General features: G+C 40.0%; 1 long non-coding RNA gene across 1 annotated transcript; it reads left to right on the top strand.

Annotated features, from left to right (window-relative positions):
* The first annotated feature begins 1775 nt into the window (after positions 1-1775).
* Positions 1776-7508, top strand: LOC119511110. Its single transcript, XR_005212153.1, has 4 exons — positions 1776-1893; positions 5143-5222; positions 6396-6633; positions 7082-7508. It is a non-coding gene; the product is annotated as an uncharacterized LOC119511110 (long non-coding RNA).
* The last annotated feature ends 1420 nt before the right edge of the window (positions 7509-8928 follow it).

Genomic DNA, 8928 nt, shown 5'->3' with positions numbered 1-8928 from the left:
AAGTGTGTCCCCTGCTCCCTTAAATCTTAACTTTGTGTCTGTGTTTCATTTCAGCATCACCCTGTCAGCAACAACTGGCACCCAACGTGGGGCTCAAAGAACCAGACCTGGTTCCTGACAGAAGAATCACTTGAACAACTGAGGTATAGCAGCACAGGAACTTGGGTGGAGGTAATGGCTATCTTTTGTATGTGTTCCTTGTAGAACGGCCACAAGCATTTTAAGCAGGGTAATGGGTAATGTTGAGGGGCACAATAAGTATGTATCCTATATTTCCCTCTTGTAGCAACTGCTGCGGGCTGTTGGTGTCAAGGTGGGTAAGTCACAAATTTTAGAATTGCTGCAGGTTATTGAATAATACTGCTATTGGTTCCCTACACTTGGCTCCCTTGAATTCATGACTGGGAGTGGGTAGGTAAGGAAACAAAAACATATACAAGGAGTTAATTTACCTGTTACTATTTGGTCTACATGGTCTTTAATTAAGTCTGTTCTTGAGCCTCTAAAAACTGATGATGAGGAGGAGGATGGGGAATCTAGTGATAGCCCTAGTCCCGATCCTTTTTCTGAAGATGAGAAGGATGATAAAGATTCTATATAACCTGCTAAAGTCTTTTATTCCTGTCAATGCCCACAACCTCCTTCTGCTCCTTGTTTAGATGAATGGCTTCTCCCTCCTACACTGCTTCCTCCTGCACCTAGCAATACCCAGGCACTTAAGCCTGCTCACCTTTCAGGTGTGCAGCAGGGCCTGACAGAGGCTAGGCAGCAAGGAGATTTAGTAGCCATATGTTGTCCTGTTGCCTTCCCTGTTATGATTCTTGAAGAAGTACCTCCTGGACAAAATGCTAATTATCCTCATGGACTTTATACTTACTTCCATGAGCATGTCCCATTTGCAGTTCTTAAAGAACTGAAAAAAGCTGTACAAACATATGGGGTTCATTCTCCTTTTTCAGTTGACATATTACAAAGTTTAGCTGAAGTTTCTCATCTAATTCCCATAGATTGGACCACGTTAGCCCATGCAGTCCTCAGCTCAGGAGAATATCTACAATTTAGGACTTGGTGGGTGGAGCATGCAGAATGACAGGCTGCACATAATCAGCAAAATAAGGTAAATATAAATTTGGATCAGTTATTGGGCAAAGGATATTATTTCATTATTGAAAAACAGTCTGTTTATAATGATCAGGCAATCAAGCAAATTTGCCATTGTTGTTTACAAGCTTGGAACAAAATTGAAGCTAAAGGTACAGCTGCACAATCCTTTCAGAAGGTTTTGAAAGGGCCAAAAGAATCATATCCAGATTTCATTGCCTGGGTCCAAGAAGCAATACACTGGCAGGTTACTAGTTCAGAGGCTGCCAATACTATTTTGCAGCTGTTAGCATATGAAAATGCTAATAAAGATTTTCAATGAGCCATTGCCCCATTTAAAGGTAAAGCTGATCTTAATGGCTATATTTGTTTATGCCAAGATATTGGGACTGAAGGTTATAAAGCAGAAATAATGGCTCAAGCCATGGCTAATTTGAAAATTGGCTCTCAGTTCCCAGGAAAAAGCTTTTCCTGTGGAAAAATGGGTCATACCAAAAAAGAATGCAGTCACTTTAAAAATAAATCTCCACAAAAGCAGCCTGGCATTTGTCCAAAATGCCAAAAAGGTCAACACTGGGCCAACCAGTGCTGATCCACTTTTCATAAGGTCGGCACCTCCCTTTTGGGAAATGGCAATCGGGGCAGACTCCCAGCCCCTCACAGAAAGGGAGCATTCCCACTTCAACATCAAAATCTGCATGCTGTCCCTCCACCAACTCCAAGCTCTCCATCCTGTAGCTTTCCCCAGCCACTGCTGGGAGTACAGAAGTAGACCTCACTGCCAATGCTGAGGTATGTCTTCTCCCCAATAATCCTCCTGTTAAGGTCCCCACCGGGTATTATGGCCCCTTACCTAAAGGAATGGTGGGTCTTTTGCTTGGATGCAGTTCTCTCAATCTTAAGGGCATTCATGTACACACTGGAGTCAATGACTCTGATTATACTAGTGAAATTCAAGTGGTCATGTCTTCCTCTATTCCCTGGACTGCCCATAAAGGTGAAAGAGTCACTCAGCTCTTACTATTACCTTATCTACCTGTTAGTTCCTAAGAAGCAGGGAGATGGAAGTTTCAGTAGCACAGGCAAGGCAAGAATTTTTCTCACAGAGTCTCTGCAGGAGCCATGCCCTATATGTACTCTTACAATTCATGGGCATAGCTTTACTGGGCTTATAGATACGGGCACAGATATTTCTGTTGTTAATCAACAACATTGGCCCCGACATCAGCCATTGCAAGAGGCACAAATTACTGTTGTGGGCCTAGGCTCCCCTCAAGGGCTTATGCAAAGTGTTCACTTCTTACCTTGCCTTGGCCCTGAGGGACAGAAGGCCACTCTACAACCTTATGTGGCTGCTGTTCCTCTTAATCTTTGGGGCAGAGACCTACTTGAACAATGGGATGCCACTGTGCATATCCCTCCTCCTAGTGGGGTGTACAGTATTCAAAGCCACAACATGATGGCAAATATGGGGTATGTCCCTGGCCATGGGCTTGGTGTACATTTGCAAGGTGCCCTTTCACCCATACAAGTCTCACCAAAAAGTGATAGGTTTGGTTTAGGGCATAAACTTTTTAGTGGTGGCCACTGTTCATTCACCTCCCCAACCCATCCCATTAAAGTGGACTACAACAAAACCAGTATGGGTAGAGCAGTGGCCACTTACAAAAGAAAAATTAGAAGCTGTGCATGAGTTGGTTCAAAAACAATTGTCCTTGCAGCATATCAAAGAGTCCTTTAGTCCTCCTGTGTTCCCAATAAAGAAAAAATCTGGGAAATGGAGTATGTTAACTGACCTAGGAGGTGTTAATGCTGTTATTCAGCCTATGGGACCTTTACAATCTGGGTTCCCAAATCCTAGCATGATTCCTGAAAACTGGGCCTTAGTAGTCATTGATATTAAAGACTGTTTCTTTTCCATCCCCTTAGCTGATCAAGACAAAGAAAAGTTTGTGTTTACTATTTTGTCATTTAACAACAAAGCTCCTTCAAAATGACATCAGTGGAAAGTCTTACCACAGGGCATGATGTATTGCCCTACAATATGTCAGTACTATGTGGACCATGCCTTACAGCTGGTCTATTCAAAATTTCCTAAAGCCTACATCATCCATTATATGGATGCTATTTTGTGCTCTGCACCTCAGGAGACTGAAGTAGATGCTTTGTTCTATGCTGTTCAAAAGCACTTACAGGATGTAGGATTGCATATTGCTGCTGACAAGGTGCAACACACTTTGCCAGTACAGTATTTGGGCTCCACTATTAACAGATTTACAATTCAACCCCAAAAAGTACAACTCCACAGAGATGCTGTTACCACCTAAAATGATTTACAAAACCTACTAGGGGATATAAATTGGCTTTGCCCCAAAGTAGGCATAACTAACTATAAGCTCTCCAACCTATTTTCTCTCCTTTGTGGGGATTCTAAATTAAACAGCCCTAGATCTTTAACTTCAGCTGCAGAGAAGGAATTACAATTAGTGGAAGCTAAAGTTCAACAAGCTCAGATATCCCACATTGATCCCACTCAACCTTTGTCTCTCCTTATCTTTTCTACTCCAAAATCCCCCACAGGTTTGCTTTTGCAAAATGAAAAACTTGTAGAATGGATATTTTTGCCTAATTCTTCAGTAAAATCCATATCCCCTTATTTAGATCTCCTAGCCACCTTGGTTGCTCAAGCAAGGAAAAGAGCAAAGCAACTTATTGGTTTTGACCTCTGCCTCATTGTGCTCCCAATAACAGCTAAAGAACTCTCAGTTATTTTGCAACAACATCTAGCTTGGCAAATTGCTCTAGATGACTATGTTGGCCAGCTGGATAATCATTATCCAAAAAATGACCTTTTCCAATTCATTCACCATACACAATACTGCCAAAATATACTTCTTGTGAACATTTGAGTAATGCTCCCATTGTGTTTACAAATGGATCATCTAAAGGTCACGCTGCCTATACTGGCCCTGAGTCCAAAGTTTTAAATCTTCCTCATTTCTCTGCCCAGCAAGCTGAACTGGCTGCAGTAATAGCTGTTTAAACAGATTTTCCTGAAGCCATTAATATTTTATCTGATTCTGCCTATGTTGTTCACATAACTAGTAAAATTGAAATGGCAACTATTAAGCAACAGTTGCCTCCTTGTTTATTTAACCTTTTACTTGAGCTATGATCAGCTGTGCATGCTTGTAGCACTCCCATTTACATCACCCATATTCATTCCCATACCAATCTTCCAGTCCCTCTAGCAGCTGGCAATGCTGCTGCAGATAAATTATTGCTACCTGTTATTTCAGAAGCTTCTCACTTTCACTCACTTACTCAACTTAGTGTACAGGGACTACTGTCTCAATTTCCCCTTACTAGAGCACAAGCTAAAGATACTGTCTCTTCCTGTACAAATTGTCAACTTCTCACTGCTCCTCCATTACAGGAGCCTGGTGTCAACCCTTGTGGTTTAGCCCCTAATGATTTATGGCAAATGGATGTTACTCATATTCCCTTCTTTGGCCACTTAGCCACTGTTCATGTCAGCATTGATACATACTCTGGTTTTCTTTGGGCCACTGCACAAAAAGGTGAAACATTTCATCATGTTCAAGCTCACCTTTTTGCCTGTTTTGCCTCTATGGGCTTACCCCATGCTTTAAAAATTGATAATGGCCCAGCCTATACATCTGCAAAATTTGCTAGTTTCACTACAACTTGGGGCATCCATCATACTACTAGTGTTCCTTTTAATCCTCAAGGACAGGCAATTGTTGTATGTGCCAATAGTACGTTAAAAACTATGTTGCAAAAACAAAGGGGGAGATGGAACTCCCCATGGCAGATTATCAAAAGCCTTATTTACTTTAAATTTTTTTAATTTTTATGAAAAACTGGGCAACTCTGCTGCAGAACATTTCCTGACTGAGAAAACACCAAACCATCACTCTCAGGAAGCACCTCCCATATGGTGGAAGGATGTGTTAACCAATGAATGAACAATGGGAAAATTGCAAACATGGGGATGAGGTTATGCTTGTATTTCCCCAGGTGATGGACAAATTCCAATTTGGATACCAGCCTGATGACTGAAGCTGTAACATGGAGCCAACAAGAAAAAGAAAATTCCTGTGAGACATCAAACCACCAGTGATGCAGTTCCAGGGTCTGACAGTGAAGATGACAGTGATCAGGCCAATGCCCCAAACTAGGGAAGCCTGACACCCAACTTGGGGTCAGATAAAAAAGCTGTGTCAGGATGCTGAAAAACAAGTTCAGCAAGCTCAGCTGCCTATGACAGGTCCTTACCTGATGGCAGCAATGTTGGCTTTTATTGCTGTTGCTGTGAGTATATCTCCAGCATGTGCTCATTCTGGAAATTATACCTATTGGGCCTATATCCCTAATCCCCCATTGCTACAACCTGTAGAGTGGGATCATCCCTCTCCCACTGTATATTTCAGCAATGGTACTTAGCTGCCTCCTCCAATTGATGAAAGACTTCCTCAGTTTCCTGAGGAGGAAGCAAAGAACTATTATCAATCATTAGCTTTTGCACATTTACATTTGTGTGTGGGACAAGGTGAAGGATGCCTGGCCCTGACTTGGCGTGCATGGTTAACAGTCATACCCAAGTGAGATGTCTCCAAAGCATCCCTATTCCTAATATCTGGCTATAGTTTTGCCCACAATGAAAATATTACTATTCAGGACCATGCTCCCTGATGCCCTATTTGTTACATAACAAAACATTGGTTGCCAGAAATACAAAGGGTATATTGGGTTAATTGTACAGCAGTTAGTGGTGTGTTAGTGCAGAATGGTTCCCATGGAATTGTAACTGACTGGTCCCCTAAGGGGTATGCAGTTCAGAATTGCACTAATGCAAAGTGCTCTGATTACAAGAGACTAAAATTGGAGGTTCATAATTATAATCATTCTTATACTATTCAAACCCCGGCAAGATATCCTATTATTTGGCATGACGTTGGCTGGTCCCCACCCAAACCTACTTTAAATAATTCCTATGTTCAAGATACACTTTGGAGGCTCACTATTTTGCATAACATTTCCAGATGGAATGGGAACTATACAATTAAGATTAATTATACTCTAAATTTTACAAAAATAGATACTTTTGGAATACAAGCCTGTGTTAGAGATCCTTATGTCTTTTGGATAGGAAATCTCACTATTAATATTATTACTAAGGAAATTAATTGTATGGAGAATAAAAGTTGTTCACTTTATACTTGTTTAAATAACACCATAGACTCTAAAAATATTACTATTGTAATTCTTAGATGACACAAATGCCTGTGACTCCCTGTTTCACAGCACAGACCTTGGGAATCATCACCTGATATGCATATGTTACTACAAATTTTATAAAAATTATACAGAAGAACAAAGAGATTTCTTGGACTGCTAATAGCATATCTGATTGGCATAATAGCTATTGCAACTACAGCCACTGTTGCAGGAACAGCGCTACATCAATCTATTCAAACTACAGCATTTGTTCAAAAATGGCATACAAATGTGAGTAAAGCATGGGGGGAACAGTTACAAATTGACAAAGAAATTAATGCCCATCTCATGGCTCTAGAGAATGCTGTTCTCCTTGTAGGGGAGGAAGATGAGAACTTATGACACTGGTTTAAATTACAGTGTGATTGGAATACATCAACATTTTGTGTCACTCCCCATAAATATAACAACACCCATTTTACATGGGCTAGAGTCAAGAGACATTTAATCAGACATCATGGTAATCTTACCATGGATATTTTAAAATTGCAAGAAAAAGTAGATAATATCCAAAATGCTAATCTTGATGTTCTATCAGAATCAGAGACAATGCAAGATATTCAAGATATTACTGATGGCTTTGAAAAATTAAATCCTATAGTACGGGTTAAATCCCTTGGTGGTGGGTTCCTGGGTAGTATTCTCCTAATTTTGTTAATCATATTATGTCTTCGTTTAGTCCTCAGATGCACAAGAAAAACCCTCTCAGATCTAAAGCAGAAAGAAGCTGCTTGGTCCATTCTGTCTACATTGAAGAAACAAAAAGGGGGACATATGGGGAACCAAGCTTTTCATGTCACTTAGACCTTGTCTGGGGTGGTGGCCTGGAATGCTGGGCCACAAGCCTGCATGCAAAACCATGCAGGCATGCCTTGTAAAGATGTGTGTCTTGTGACTATGACAGCAGCATTAAACATTGAGCCCAGATTATTCCTTCTTATCTGCAGCAGGATGTAAAGATTAATATCTGAGAGACCCTGAATGCTTTTGATCATGTAGCATAGTCTTGCTTTATGTAACAAATAAATAAATAACTGGAACACAGGTGCATTAGCACCCACTTGGCATACAATGCTGTGGGTCCCCTGCTCCCTTAAAACTTAACTTTGTGTCTGTGTTTCATTTCAGTGTTGCCTTGTCAGCAACAGAAATTTCCATGTTGGTTTTGCTAATCAGAATATTATCAACTGTTAATCACCATATATCATCATAGAAAAGATAATCTATGTATGTATGCCTCTTTAATCCCAGCCTTTCTTCACTTTGCCACCTCTCCTAATAACTTATGCCATTATTAGAGAAAGCAAACTAATTTTAAAATTAGTCTTGGACCAATATAATTGAGAAGGTAAATCTATTAAATGTGTTGTAATACATGAATAAGGCCAAATATTGCGGGGATTGTTTTTTAATATTCTTGCATTTACACAGCTCTCTTTCATAGCAGTTAACATTTATTGATGACTTGTTATGTTCCAAAAACACTACTAAATGCTTTACATAGTCTTTTACTTAATCCTTAGAAGAGCTCATGATGTAGGTACTTGTCCATCCCATTTTATAGATGAAGTAACTAGGCCTAGAAAGGCTGAGTAACTTGCTCTCATTCAAACAACTTGCCAGGATTTTATATTGAAAATTCTATTAGCAAACTTGGGAAAATGAAAATTGGTACAAACCCTTTGGAAAGTGATTTGGCAGGATCTAGTGAAATTACATTTGCATGTGTCCTTTTTCTCAGCAATGCTAATTCTGGGAATTATTCACAAAAATGCAGAAAGTTATCTGCACAAGGCTATTCATTGCAGCACTATTTGTAACAGTAAGACTGGAAGAAACTTAAATGTCTCTTATTAAAATATGGTATATCAACTCAGTGAAGGACTTTGCTGTTGTAAGAAGGAAGGAAGACTATTGTTCTCCTGCTATGGGTGAGCTCCAAAAAAGAGAAAAAAGTAAGGTGAAGAAGAAAATATAATTGGCTACATTTTATCTAAGAAAGGAGTGGTGATACATATATATACACATACCTGCTTCATTGTTTTTTTTTAAATGATGGATGGACAAACCACAAAAATAAAATTTTCATATAGGGGAGAGGGCACAGAGAGGCATAGAATCTAATACCATTGTGTACATGTTTTGTTTTATGCAGTCAGCTTTGGAAACAAGAAAAAGTTTTGAATAATTGCAAAACAAAACTACATTACATTTCAAAAAGTAATCTTTAAAAATCAAGAGCACTTGGGGGCAAGAGGGTGGAGTGGTGAGGTGTATGTTTTTGTTACTCCTCCAGGGAAATAGGTAGAAAGCCAGGTACCATGTGGACCAGACACTGCAGAGCAATTTGACTTCAGTCGTGCTTTATACAACACTCATGAACACATGGAACTGCTGAGATCAATGAAATCTGTATGTTTTCATGGCCAGGAGACACATTCTCCTCCCTTATGGGCTCAGTCCCATGGGAGGAAGGGCCATCAGTGCTGGGAATGAGGAGGGAGAACTGCAGTTGTGGCTCTTATT

The sequence above is a fragment of the Choloepus didactylus genome, chromosome 16 (genome assembly GCF_015220235.1).
Source record: "Choloepus didactylus isolate mChoDid1 chromosome 16, mChoDid1.pri, whole genome shotgun sequence".
Classification (NCBI taxonomy): Eukaryota; Metazoa; Chordata; class Mammalia; order Pilosa; family Megalonychidae; genus Choloepus; species Choloepus didactylus.
The sequence above is the reverse complement of the archived record's forward strand: the minus strand, read 5'-3'. Positions and strand labels throughout refer to the sequence as shown.